The following is a 14,167-nucleotide window of genomic DNA, read 5'->3' as shown; positions in this document are numbered from 1 at the left end:
TAGCAGCCCAAGTAAACTAAGAAAGTTTATAAGTAAAAGTATAGAAAAAGATATATCATACAATCAATAACCTAAAGAAGCAGTGTGTCTACACTGTTATTAGTCAGTGAAAACTATAAGACAAAAAGCATTACTAGATAATAAGAGAGCCAGCTCATGGCAACAAAAGGTTCAGTTCATCAGGAAGATAAAATAATTCTAAATTTGTACACACTTAACAATATGCCTTCAAAAAATACAAAGCACATATGGACAAATCTACAAGAGAAAGAGACAAATTCTCAAAATGAGAGATTTAATAATTGGAAGCTGTTAAAAGAAGCAGATTTTAAAAATTAGTAAGGATAAAGAATATGTTGGCAGAAGACCTAAATAGACATTTCTCCAAAGAAGATATACAGATTGCCAACAAACACATGAAAGGATCCTCCACATCACTAATCATTAGAGAAATGCAAATCAAAACTACAATGAGGTATCACCTCACACTTGTCAGAATGGCCATCATCAAAAAATCTACAAACAATAAATGCTGGAGACGGTGTGGAGAAAAGGGAACCCTCTTACACTGTTGGTGGGAATGTAAATGGATACAGCCACTACGGAGAACAGTATGGAGGTTCCTTGAAAAACTTAAAATAAAACTACCATATGACCCAGCAATCTCACTACTGGGCATATACCCTGAGAAAACCATAATTTAAAAAGAGTCATGTACCACAATGTTCATTGCAGCTCTATGTACAATAGCCAGGACATGGAAGCAACCTAAGTGTCCACTGACAGATGAATGGATAAAGAAGATGTGGCACATATATACAATGGAATATTACTCAGCCATAAAAAGAAATGAAATTGAGTTATTTGCAGTGAGGTGGATGGACATAGAGTCTGTCATACAGAGTGAAGTAAGTCAGAAAGAGAAAAACAAATACTGTATGCTAACACATATATGGAATCTAAAAAAAAAAAAAGGTTCTGAAGAACCTAGGGACAGGACAGGAATAAAGACGCAGACATAGAGAATGGACTTGAGGACATAGGGAGGAGGAAGGGTAAGCTGGGACGAAGTGAGAGAGTGGCATGGACATATATACACTACCAAATGAAAAATAGATAGCTAGTGGGAAGCAGCCACATAACACGGGGAGATCAGCTCGGTGCTTTGTGACCACCTAGAGGGGTGGAATAGGGAGGGTGGGAGGGAGACACAAGAGGGAGGAGATATGGGGATATATGTTTATGTATAGCTGATTCACTTTGTATAAAGCAGAAACTAACACACCATTGTAAAGCAATTATACTCTAATAGAGATGTTTAAAAAAATCAGAAATATGTAAATAAATATTTATTCCATGGAGCAAAACTTGTAAAATAATAGCCAGACTATCCTTCCATTAAACACTGCTCATGTCTATGTATCATTCCAGGACCCTAGGACCCCAAGACCCCATGGACCATATCATCTCTTTCTCTGCACCATTCTCATTGATAACACTGCTGGCTTCAATAACACTGATATTCAGATGTCCTCTTTTCAAGTGGAAATAGAGAATTTTTTCCACTCAAGTTTCCAGTATCTTGATTTGTCACTTTCAGGAAATCACTATCCTTCTGTCTCCTTTTTAACATATGTAAAACAAAATTCATAAATTTGGCTAAAGTCTAAGTACTCTGACAAGAATTGATAACAAAAATCTCTGCAGAACATATCCCCAAATAAATTAGTATGTAAATTCTTGAAAGTATATGTTTATGTAAATAAATACGTGGAAAGGAGATTTGGGGGGGAAAAAAAGAATATGTTAACAACATTTAACTAATGGACAATTATAGAACACTGTACCCAACATCTGCAGAATAAAAATCGTTTTCAAGTACACACAAAACGATGACAAAATTAACACACTGGACCATGAAATAAGTCTCAACAAATTGAAAAGTATTGAAATCATAACAGTATGTTCTCTAACTATATGTAATTAAGTTATAATCAGTAAGAACAAAAATAAACCCTAAAAACTACTTATATGTTTGGAAATTAAAGAATGTATTTTGAAATAACCAGTGGATTAAAAAAGTCCCAAGAGAAAATAAACAATATTTTGAACTGAATGATAACAAAAGTACTATGCATCAAAATTTGTCAAATACAGCTAAAGCAGTGCTTAGAGGAAAACTTATAGCCACAAATGCCTATGTTTGTAATGAAAAAAGAATGAAAATTAATGAACTAAGCATTGTCCCCAAAAGTTAGTAAAAGAGATTTGGGGAAGATGGCAGCCGTGGTAAGAGCATCGTTTTTTAATCTTCCCCTTCCATATAAAACAGGAAGCATTTAGTTAGCAAAACCAAAAACCTGTATATAATACTTACAACAAAAATAGATGATAAGACCCAAATAAATGAAGAGATATCCCATGTTCATGGATCAGAATTCTCAATCTTGTTACGATGGCAAATGTCCCCATATTGGTATATAGATTCAAAAGAATTTCAATCAAAACCAAAGCAAGATTTGAAAAAATAATTTGCCAAGCTGATTCTAAAATTTATATGGAAATGAAGAATGACCTAGAATAGTCAAACAACTCTGAAAAAGAAGAACAAAGTTGGAAGACTTACACTCCCTGACTTCAAAACTCACTAGGAAACTACAGTAATCAAGGCAGAATGGCATTGGAATATAGGCATATAGATCGAAAACAGAATAGAAAGTTCAGAGATAGAGACACATATACATGGCCAGTTGGTTTTTGACAAAGATGCCAAGGTAATTGGATAGAGAAAGAAAATCTTTTCAGTAAATTGTGCTGGAGAGGTCATAAAGCAAGGAAGAGACAGAGTGGGGATCAGAATTTGCACCTGTCCAGCACCAGATCCCAAATTCTAGACACTGTCAAACAAGAAAGAAAACTAGAGAAGAGGGTACAGAAAAGTAAAGGTAGAGATCAGGCCCTGTAGGTTACCTTGTCCCTCACCAAAGGGAATGGAGGCCAGCATCACAGCAGGCACGAAAACCGAAGGCTGGAAAAAGAAACTTTCCAGGAAGGTAGAGAGATGCCCTGGATGTCAGCTCCAGGAGAGAACCCCTGACCTGACCATCTGCATGTCCACAGTTACGATGGCACCATGGGCCAGAGGAGTGTGAGGCCAAGATGGGAGCATTGTTAATGTTCTCCTGCTCTCAAATGGAGCTACTAGTTGTCAGAGAGAGCAGAATCTGGGTAGCTAAAAGATACAGGCTTCTACATAAATGGGTATAATACCTACCTCACTAGATTGTTGCAAGGATTAAATGCTGTACTATACAGAAAGCAGCTAGCACCTTACCAGGAATACGTTAGATGTTCTTAATTCCCTCTTTCCATTCCCCAACCTCCCAAGGAGAAACACTGGGGACATATGCTGTATGTTCCCTCTCCCTGCATCCTCTATGTCTACCCTGAACTGTGATATCTGGGTGGGAAACAGCTTCAGGCTGCAGATGCTATGACAGCGTTGCTTAAATTGAATTACACAGAAACCAGAGAAGCCTTCAGTTCTCCCAGGGAGTTCAGAAGTGTTCACCCTGAGAGTAACTGTACACTGCACAGGAAAAGGCATTCAAGTTGATAAGAAGTCATTCGGATCACCATCTAAGTCAGCTTTAGCCTTTGAAATAAACTCATTCCTTATTAGCACACACTTGGGATTTCCAGGACTGAATATTATTTCCATTACACAAAGCCCATTTTGAAGACATTTTTTCATGCTGCCAGGGTCCTATGTAATTTCATCTCTCCACAATGTTACTCTCTTTCACATATATAGAGCCACAGGCCCTGATGAAAAAGGAAAAGAGAGAAAATGAACAAGAGTCATGATCCAACTAGGGCTAGAAGCAGGGCAGCAGTGCATAGGACAGGCAAGTCCACATCACTGAGAGCTTTCTAGCCATGAAACAGTTTTTGGACTTTTCCTGAAAGCAATAGGAAGCCATTGAAAGCCAACTCAGCTTTTAAAATAGGAAGTGACTGATAAATTTTCCTTTTAGAATGCTCACTCTGGTCATAATGAAAAAGATAGATGTGGAGGTGGGGGGTAGGGCAGAGTAGTTAAGAAGCTACTCAACGGTAGATAACAATATTGTACTCTAAGTATGTAATGTGATAAATATCACTACAATGGCAACCCTATTATGATATATAAATGAATCAGAGTAACATACTGTACACCTTAAATTTACACAGTGTTACATGTCAAATTTATCCCAAAAAATTTGGAAAGAAAAAAACTTTTTAACTTAAATTTAAAAACAAAGAGCTTGTGTAAATGAAATGTTTCAGATCGTGTTTTCAAAATATTTTCTAATATTTTATAATAAATGTTTAAACATTAAAAGAAACTATTCAAATGTTTGCTCAATTTAGATAAGACACACAAAAAATACAAGTGATAAAAGAAAAAATAGGGAAATAAACTTCATCAAAATTAAAAGCTTTTGTGCTTCAAAGGACAACATGATACAGCAGAAACTAACACAACACTGTAAAGCAATTATACTCCAATAAAGATGTTAAAAAAAAAAAGACAACATAAAGAAAATAAAAAGACAACCCACGGAATGGAAGAAAATATTTGCAAATAATATATCTGATAAGAGAATTTCTTTAAGAATATATAAAGAACTCTTACAACTCAACAACAAAATGACGAATAACCCAATTAAAAACTGGGCAAAGGATTTAGGTAGTCATTTCTCTAAAGAAGATATACAAATGATCAATAAGCACACAAAAAGATGTTGAACATCATTAGTCATTAGGGAAATGCAAATCAAAACCACAATAAGATTCCACTTCACACCACTAAGATGGCTATATTCAAAAAGATAGACAATAACAAGTGTTGGTGAGGATACATACAGAGTAATTAGTACCCTCATACATTACTGGTAGGAATGTTAAATGGTGCAGCCACTTTGAAAAACAGTTTGGCAGGTCCTCAAAAAGTTAAACATAGAGTTACCATATAATCCAGTAATTCCACTCCATTCCACCCAAGAGAATTGAAAGCATATTTTCATAAAAAACCTATACACAAATGTTCACAGCAGCATTATTCATAATAGCTCCAAAGTGAAAATAATTCAAATGTACATCAACTGATGAATGGTAAACAATATGTGGCATATTCATATAATAGAATATTATTCCTTTATTTAAAAAAGGATGAAACATTGATACATGCTACAACGTGTACGAATGTTGAAAACATAATGCTAAGAGGAAGAAGCCAATCACAAAAGAACACATATTGTACCATCCCATTTATATGAATGTTCAGAATAGGCAAATCCATAGAGACAGAAAGCAGATTAGTGGTTGCCAGAGGCTGGGAGAAGAGGGAATATGGAATGACTACTAATGGGGATGGGGTCTTTTGTTGGGGGATAAAAATGTTCTGGAATTAGATAGTGGTAGTCGATTCATGACCTTGTGAATATAATGAAAACAATTAATTGTATACCCTAAAAGGGTGAATAAACTATATAGTATGTGAATTATATCTCAATGAAGCTGTTATTTATAAATAAAATACATTCTTTCAATAAATAAGTCTCCAAGCACTGTTCTAGGCAGCAAGGAAACAGTGAACAAAACTGACACAATTCCTGCTCTCGTGGAGCTGACATTCCAATGGAATAATCCTTGTGAGAGATCATGAGGGTCTTAATAAATTAATGGCACTATAGGGAGGAGTGGATGAATTTAAGAGAGGCTCTGAAGCAACCATCAATATGGTTAGCTGGCCAATTGGAACAGGAGGAATGTCAGATCATTTTCTCCCAGGGTCCCACGATAATTCTTACTGTCACCCCCTCTGACCTCCAGGGTTACTGTTACCAACCATAAAAGCACTGTTAAATTGTACAAAGTGCTCTTTATAAACTAAAAATTTCAGAAATATCTGAAAGATGAAAGACAGGATTTGGTTTGAAAGAGAAAATCACAGCCAAAACTCAAGCGCAAAAGGACTTGGTGCATAAAAGCAGACAGGACCCCAAGATTACTCAAACTTCAGAGGTAGTAGATTCCAAGAGCAGGATAATGTTGAAAGAGAATTCCCCATGGGTTTCCCATGTTTCTGCATGGCTTATAAACAGAGGTACTGGCAGATTTCATTCCAGACTATCCTTTCAAGGATGTTCAAATAGAGAATAGCCTTAGAAGACAGGCTATAAGAATAGCCTTGGAAGACAGGCTATCTCCAGGAGCAGAGAGCAAGTTTGGTTGCTGTTCAGTGCAATAAAAATAATGTCTCCCTCAGGGACAAAGGATGAAAAAATTTACTTACAGCGCATTATAAAAGATTGTGGTTTCCTAAGCACAGGGTCCTTTAGCTTTGATACCAACCTCTTGCAAGGGCAGCATCCACCTGAGTCAACTATGCCATCCCCATGGCACTTGGAGAGGAAAGGCAAGGGGAACTGACATGACAATGAAGCTTACACAGCTTACTGAGCCCCAAGTAATAAAGTCATTTGTCTCTGATCCAGGAATCTCATGTCTTCTGCCAGCTTCCATGAGATGGTGGCAGGCTCACTTGTGAGCTTGTAAGTCAGGTAGAACCTCAGAACTTCCCGGTTCTTAACAGAGAGGCCTTGAGGCAATCAACTGGGTAAATGGTCAGGGAGACCACAGGAAGAGTAGCCGGATGTGTCATCCTCTCCTTCATCCCTTACCTGCTAGTACCAGGCAGTGATACCTGGCCCAGGTAGAGTCAGTGAGGGAGACCACAGAGGGAGGGCAGCACAGAGGTTCTGGAGACTCTGAGAAAGAACAAGGAGCTCCGATAGCCAGAGACTAATGAGTGACACATCTCCTGAACAGCTCCCTCCCCTTGCACAACCGCAGAGTGCAGTTACAAAACTGCATCCACAAGTTAACTTAGCCTCAGAAAAGGGAAAGAGAGAAGGAAGGGAAGGAAATGCAAAGGGTAGCTTTCCTTTATACCCACCACAAGTGATTTTTAAAATGTAACAGAAAAAGGAAACATCCTATTCATGGGAGCAACAAAACAATATTGTTTTGATTCATCCACAAGAATGAATCTAGGAAGAAGCTCACAAGACCTATATGGAGAAAGCATTAATACTTCTATGTTAAAAAATTCTGAATAAATTGTTAGATGTACTGTTCTCAGACAGGAAGATATGAGATTATAAAGATATCAGTACCCTCAAATAAATCTGTAACTCAATGCAATCCCACCCAAAATCATAATAGGCTTTAGAAGGAAGTTAGTTACCTGAGAATAAATTCATCTGGAAAAGAAACGTGTGCAGAATAGCCAAGACAATTTTGAAAGAGAAGACTAATGAGCAAACTTGCCTACTAGAAATCAAAAAGTTAGCAATAAAAATAATTTGGTAATTAGGAAAAAAATATATCACAGATTAATGAACATAACAAAAAGTCTAGAAATAGACCAACAAATGTGGGGAAAGTTTTGTGTAAAATAAAGATGGCAATTCAAATAAATAGATAAATATTTAACTATTCGACAACAGTGCAGAGACAATTAGCTATTTATTGAAAAAGTAAAAACAAAATCTTCATGCACAATATTAATTTTTAAAAATTTCTAGCAAATCAAAGACCTAAAGGTAAAGGGAGGAGGGGATTTACTAAGTCATTAGAAGAAAATAATTAAATATATATTTATAAAGTTGGTATGGAAAAAGTCTTATCAAGTGAAGTGAGATCAAAATATCAAACCTCTGCATGACAAAAGATACATTAATTAAGGTAAAAGTAAAACAAGAGATTTGAGAAAATATTAGCAAGGATTAATATCATTAATAAATAAAAGTTCTACAAATCACTGGAAGAAAGTTCATATAATAGAAAGGTAGGCAAAGGATAGAACTGGGGCAGGTAAGGTACTGATGAGCGTAGGACATCTTGTAATGTCAGAAAGTAAGGAAATACTCAAAAGAAAATGATGGAGATATATCAAAAAGACACAAGAGTCAACTTGAAGAAGCTCTCACTGGACAAATCTGCAAAAATTTTAGCATCAAAATAAAAAGAATAGTAATAAATTATAACCTAATGGATGGACATATGGATGGATGGAGTGATAGAGAAACTGCGTCCTCACAGTACAGTGCCAAGTAGAAAAGTTACCATTTTACAATAGTAAAATTGTATCAGTCAGGAAACATCAATGAATGCTAAATATAGGAGGAGAGGTTTGATGAGGAACAGAACATTTATATATTCTCAGAGTATCTTTACACAAATTACTAACTACAACAGAAAAAAAAATAGTAACTGTACAGTGAAGAAACAATTTGGTTAAATACAACACCTTAACCAAGCAATCAAAACTAGTATCACCAGCAGACCTCTGGCTATGGCTGAGTGAAACTGACAAATTCAGCCCTCTCCCCAAAAATCAACTTTAAAGTTGAACAAGGGACTTTCCCTGGTGGCAGAGTGGTTAAGAATCCGCCTGCCAATGCAGGGGACACGGGTTCGATCCCTGGTACTGGAAGATCCCACATGCCACGAAGCAACTAAGCCTGTGCGCCACAACTACTGAGCCTGCACTCTAGAGCCCATGAGCCACAACTACTGAGCCCATGAGCCACAACTACTGAAGCCCACGTGCCTAGAGCCCATGCTCCACAACAAGAGAAGCCACCGCAATGAGAAGCCCATGCACCGCAATGAAGAGTAACCCCCGCTCACCGCAACTAGAGAAAGGCCACTCGCAGCAATGAAGGCCCAAGGCAGCCAAAAATAAATAAATAAATAAAGTTGGACAAAATTGACATAAATAATCATTTCACTCTAAAAACTGACAAAAGGCATACAAAAATCTGAGAAGTTTTTATGATTTTAAAATTGCATTCTGTGGCATTCTGGTCTAGAGCTTCTCACATCTCCTCCAACCAGTTCAGTTGACATAGACGTTTGGTCAGGGTGGTGCAGTCTGGGAAGACTGGTAGCTTTTCTACTGCAATCAAATGGGGGTTCACCAGATCTGGCATGGTAGATGCCACTCCCATCCAATAGCATTGTCAATCTCAGAGGTAGGCAAGCAGGAAGGGCTAAGTGCTCTACTAGACTGAGGCTGCAGTCCTGGTTGGAATAAGCATATTCCTGACTGAGAAGCCACATGTGCACAACAGAGACTAGAAAGGGCCCAGTTTTGCCACATATTCCTGGCCATCCCTGAGGTTGTGCACATGCTCAGAAAAGATATGAAATAGTACAGTGGAATTAAATTTCAGGCCCTTAAAAACAGCCTAAACATTGAGTGTGCTCCCCTACCCAAATACAGTTCCATAAACACAGCATGGAAGTCTTACTGGTTTGAGGTGTTTGAGAATAATCTCTGTCTAAGAAGACAACAAAACTATTCAGAAACAGGGGCAACCTCTAGAAAGCAAGGTTTAAAATTTTTTAAATAGATAAAATTTAAAAGAATAGTATTGTTTTTAAAGAGCAGACACATCAGTAGCCACACTGCAAGGGAGAGAAATTTTACAGATTAAGCCCAGAAAAGTTACTAAACAAGGAACAAACAAATGCAAAATAGCAACAACAAAAATCTTCCAGAGGAAAAAGTCAGAATCCAAAATTGCTACAATATATTATCTAAAGTGTTCAGTTCTCAAAAAAAAATGAGGCATTCAAAAAAGCAGGAAAGTGTGACTCATATTCAGGGGTAAGGGGAGGCAATAGAAACTGCCTCTCTGTGACCCTCTCTGTGACCCAATAGAAACTGCCCTCTCTGTGACCTCGCTGAACACTGGGTTCAGCAGACAAATATTTCAAAGCAGCTATTATACTTATGTTCAAAGAACAAAAGGAAACCATGCTTCAATGAAGTTAAAATGTGACAACAATAAATCAATAAACAGAGATCCTCAACTAAGAGATAAAAAAGGACCTAAATGGAAATTTTGAAGTTGAGAAGTACAATAACTGAAATGAAAATTTCACTAGAGATTAAGCAATATGCTACTAAAAAAAAAAATGGGTAAACAATTAAATCAAAGAGGAAATTATTTTTAAATCTCGAGATAAATGATAATAAAAATACAACCATACAAAATCTATGGGATGCAGCAAAAGCAGTCCTTAGAGGGAAGTTCATAACAATATAGGCCTCCACAAAAAAAGAAAAGAAAAGAAAAATCCCATATAAACAACCTAACCTACCACCTAATTAGAAAAAGAAGAACAAACAAAACTTAAATGAAGGAATAATAAAGACCAGAGAGGAAATAAATAAAATAGAGATTTAAAAAACAATAGAGAAATCAACAAAACCAAGATCTGGTTTTTTGAAAGCATAAACAAAATTGACAAACCTCTGGCCAGAATCACCAAGAAGAAAAGAGAGAGGACCCAAATAAACAAAACAAGAAATGAAACAGGAGAAATAACAATCAATACTGCAGAAATACAAAAAATCATTAGAACATATTATAAACAGTTATTTGCCAATGAAATGGACAACTTAGAAAAAATAGAAAAGTTTCTAGAAACATACTGCCTGCCAAAACTGAATCAAGAAGAAACAGATAATTTGAACAGACGAATCACTAGAAGTGAAATAGAATCTGTAATTTAAAAACTCCCTGTAGGCAGCATGATGGGGTTATTGGTGCTATATATTGCAGTCAGCCAGCACACCAGCTGCAGAAAGAGCTACCTTTAACTCAGAGTCTGCTGCAGTGATGTGGCCTGCTGGAGAGTTTCCCTTCCAGTATAGGTGGCCACGCAGGCGCAGGTGTGGCACAAGAGGCCTCAGAGGCTGACCGCTGACCCAGAGCTGCCTCCGTATAGCTTTTCCCAGGATCTGCTGTACCCCAGGCTTGGGGTCCTTGGTCAGAGCAAGAGGCCCGACACCTCTAGGGCAGCTTCTGCTGGACCAAGGGACGCGGACCCTCGGGGAGACAAAAAGGACTAGGTTCAGACCGGCCCAGACCATCGCCCATTGCCCATGGTGGCCCTCGGCCCCAGCAGCCAGAATGTCACTGAGAGTATGCCGTCTGAGTTCCCAAAATAACCACCAAAAAATATAATATCATGGCTTTCAATGCAGCCGATAAAGTCAACCTCGCTACTTGGAATCAGGCCCAGCTGGAATGTGACCTGAGCAACAAGATTTACCAAGAGTCAGAGATGTCCCAGTCGGGTGCCAGCAGCAAGTTCAACCGCAAGCTCCGGGAGGAGGCACAGAGGAAGAAGTACAGCATCGTCCTCAAGGAGTTCCAGCCCGAGGACCAGCCTGGCTGCTCCGCGTCAACAGCAAATCAGGCCAGACGTTCAAGGGCATAAAGAAGGGAGGCGTGACAGAGAACAAATCGTATTACATCTTTATGCAGTGCCCTGATGGGGATTTTGAGGCCTTCCCTGTGCACAACTGGTACAACTTCACGCCGCTGGCCAAATACCACATGTTCACGGCCGAGGAGGAGTGGGAGAGGAGAAACAAAGTCCTGAACCACTTCAGCATCATGCAGCAGCAGCGGCTCAAGGACCAGGACCAGGACGAGAAGAAGGAGAAGTGCAGCTGCAAGAAGGCCCATGACCTGCACATCCACGACCTGGAGGACGACATGGAGATGTCGTCTGACAACAGCAAGGCCAGCGGCAGAGCCCCCAAGGCCAAGAAGAAGGCGCTGCCCAGCAAGGGGGGCAGGGAGAAGAAGGGGTCAGACGACAAGGCCTTTGAGGCAGTGACGACAGGGACTTTGAGGGCCAGGAGGTGGACTATATGTCCGACGGCTTCAGCAGCTCCCAGGACGAGCAGGAGGGCAAGCCCAAGGTCACCCAGCAGGAGGAGGGCCCCAAGGGCATGGACGAGCAGAGTGAGAGCAGCGAGGAGAGCGAGGAGGAGAAGCCACCCAAGGAGGACAAGGAAGAGGAGGAGGAGAAGAAGGCGCCCACACCACAGGAGAAGAAGCGGAGGAAAGACAGCAGCAAGGAGTCGGACAGCTCGGAGGAGAGTGACATCGACAGTGAGGCCTCCTTGGCGCTCTTCATGGCGAAGAAGAAGACACCCCCCAAGAAGGAGTGGAAGCCATAGGGAGGCAGATCCCGGGTCAACAGCCGGCCAGGCACACCCACCACGGAGACGGGCAGCACCTCCTCCACCCTTCAGGCGGCCGCCAACAAGCTGGAGCAGCAGAAGCAGACCAGCCAGACACCCGTGGCCAAGAGGCTGTGGCTGGACCCCAGGCCCCAGAGCCTGTCAGGGAAGTCCATCCCTCAGCCACAGTCTGGGAAGTCAACCCCCAGCAGCAGCAATGTGCAGGTGACCGAGGATGCCATGTGTTGCTACATAACACAGAAGCCCATGACCACCAAGGACCTGCTGAAAAAGTTCCAGACCAAGAAGATGGGGCTGAGCAGCAAGCAGAGGGTGAACATTCTGGTCCAGATCCTCAAGCACCTGAACCGCAAGTGCACAAGATGATCAACGACAAGATGCACTTCTCCCTCAAGGAGTCAGGCTACCCCCAATAAACATGCTCTGTTTTCTAGGAAAAAACAAACAAACAAACAAAACTTCCTGTAACAAAAGTCCAGGACTGGATGGATTCACTGGGGAATTCTACCAAACACACAAAGAACTTATAGTGATCCTTATCAAACTCTTTGAAAAGATTGAAGAGGAGGAAACATTCCCAAAGTCATTCTATGAAGCCAACATCCCTCAGATACCAAAACCAGACAAAGACACTACAAAAATAAAGAAAATTACAAGCCACTATCTTTGATGAATATAGATGCAAAAATCCTTAACAAAATATTAGCAAACCGAATCCAACAACATAAAAAGGATCATACACCATGATCAAGTTGGATTCATTCCAGGGTCACAGGATGGTTCAATATATGCAAATCAATCAATATGATACACCACATCAGCAAAAGAAAAGACAAAAAGCACATGATCATCTCAACAGATGCAGAAAAAAACATTTGATGAAATTCAACATCCATTCATGATAAAAACCATTGCCAAAGTGGGTATAGAAGGAATATATTTCAACATAAAAGCCATTTATGACAAACCCATAGCCAACATAATACTAAACTGTGAAAAGCTGAAAGCCTTCCTCCTAAATTCTGGAACAAGACAAGGATGCCCCCTCTCACCACTTCTATTCAACATAGTATTGGAAGTCCTATCCATGGGGATCAGACAAGAAAAGAAATAAAATGTATGCAAATCAGAGGGGAAGAGGTAAAATTGTCATTATATGCAGATGACATGATACTATACATAGAAAACCTTAAAGACTCCACACAAAAACTATTATAACAGATAAATGAATTCAGCAAGGTAGCACGATACAAGATTAATATCCAGAAATCTGCTGTATTTCTTTACACTAAAAATGAAATATCAGAAGACAAAGTCAAAAAAAAAAAACTCACTTAAAATCGCTCATAAAAAAAAACCTAGGAATAAACCTAATCAAGGAGATAAAAGAACTATATGCTGAGAACTATAAAACACTGATAAAGGAAATCGCCAAAGAAATACTGAGGAAAAAGAACAAAGTTGGAGGCATAACCCTTCCAGATTTTAGGCAATACTACAAAGCTATAGTAATCAAAACAGTGTGGTATTGGCACAAAAACAGACATATAGATCAATGGAACAGAATAGAGAGCTCACAAATAAACCCACACACCTATGGTCAATTAACCTTTGACAAAGGAAGCAAGAATATACAATGGAGAAAAGTCAGTCTCTTCAGCAAGTGGTGTTGGGAAAGTTGGACAAACACATATAAATCGATGAAGTTAGAACACTCCCTCACACCATACACAAAAATAAACTCAAAATGGCTTAAAGACTTAAATATAAGACATGACACCATAAAAATCCTAGAAGAGAACACAGGCAAAAAAAATAGCAATATTTTCTTAGGTCAGTCTCCCAAAGCAAAAGAAATAAAAGCAAAAATAAATGGAACATAATCAAACTTGTAAGATTTTGCACAGCAAAGGAAACCATAAACAAAATGAAAAGACAGCCTATGGACTGGGAGAAAATATTTGCAAAGCATGTGACTGACAAGGGATTAATTTCCAAAATATACAAACAGCTCATACAACTCAACAACAACAAAAAACAAACAAC

At 39.1% G+C, this 14,167-nt stretch overlaps 1 pseudogene across 1 annotated transcript; it reads left to right on the top strand.

The window, feature by feature from the left end:
• The first annotated feature begins 10,777 nt into the window (after positions 1-10,777).
• Positions 10,778-13,929, top strand: LOC309660495 (general transcription factor IIF subunit 1 pseudogene; annotated as a pseudogene). The gene has a single exon. The product of its transcript is annotated as a general transcription factor IIF subunit 1 pseudogene (transcript).
• Positions 13,930-14,167: the final 238 nt, after the last annotated feature.

Source organism: Balaenoptera physalus (assembly GCF_965194825.1).
Source record: "Balaenoptera physalus genome assembly, chromosome: 4".
In the NCBI taxonomy this organism is placed as follows: domain Eukaryota; kingdom Metazoa; phylum Chordata; class Mammalia; order Artiodactyla; family Balaenopteridae; genus Balaenoptera; species Balaenoptera physalus.
Note: the sequence above shows the minus strand (reverse complement) of the source record. Positions and strands in the feature narration are given on the sequence as shown.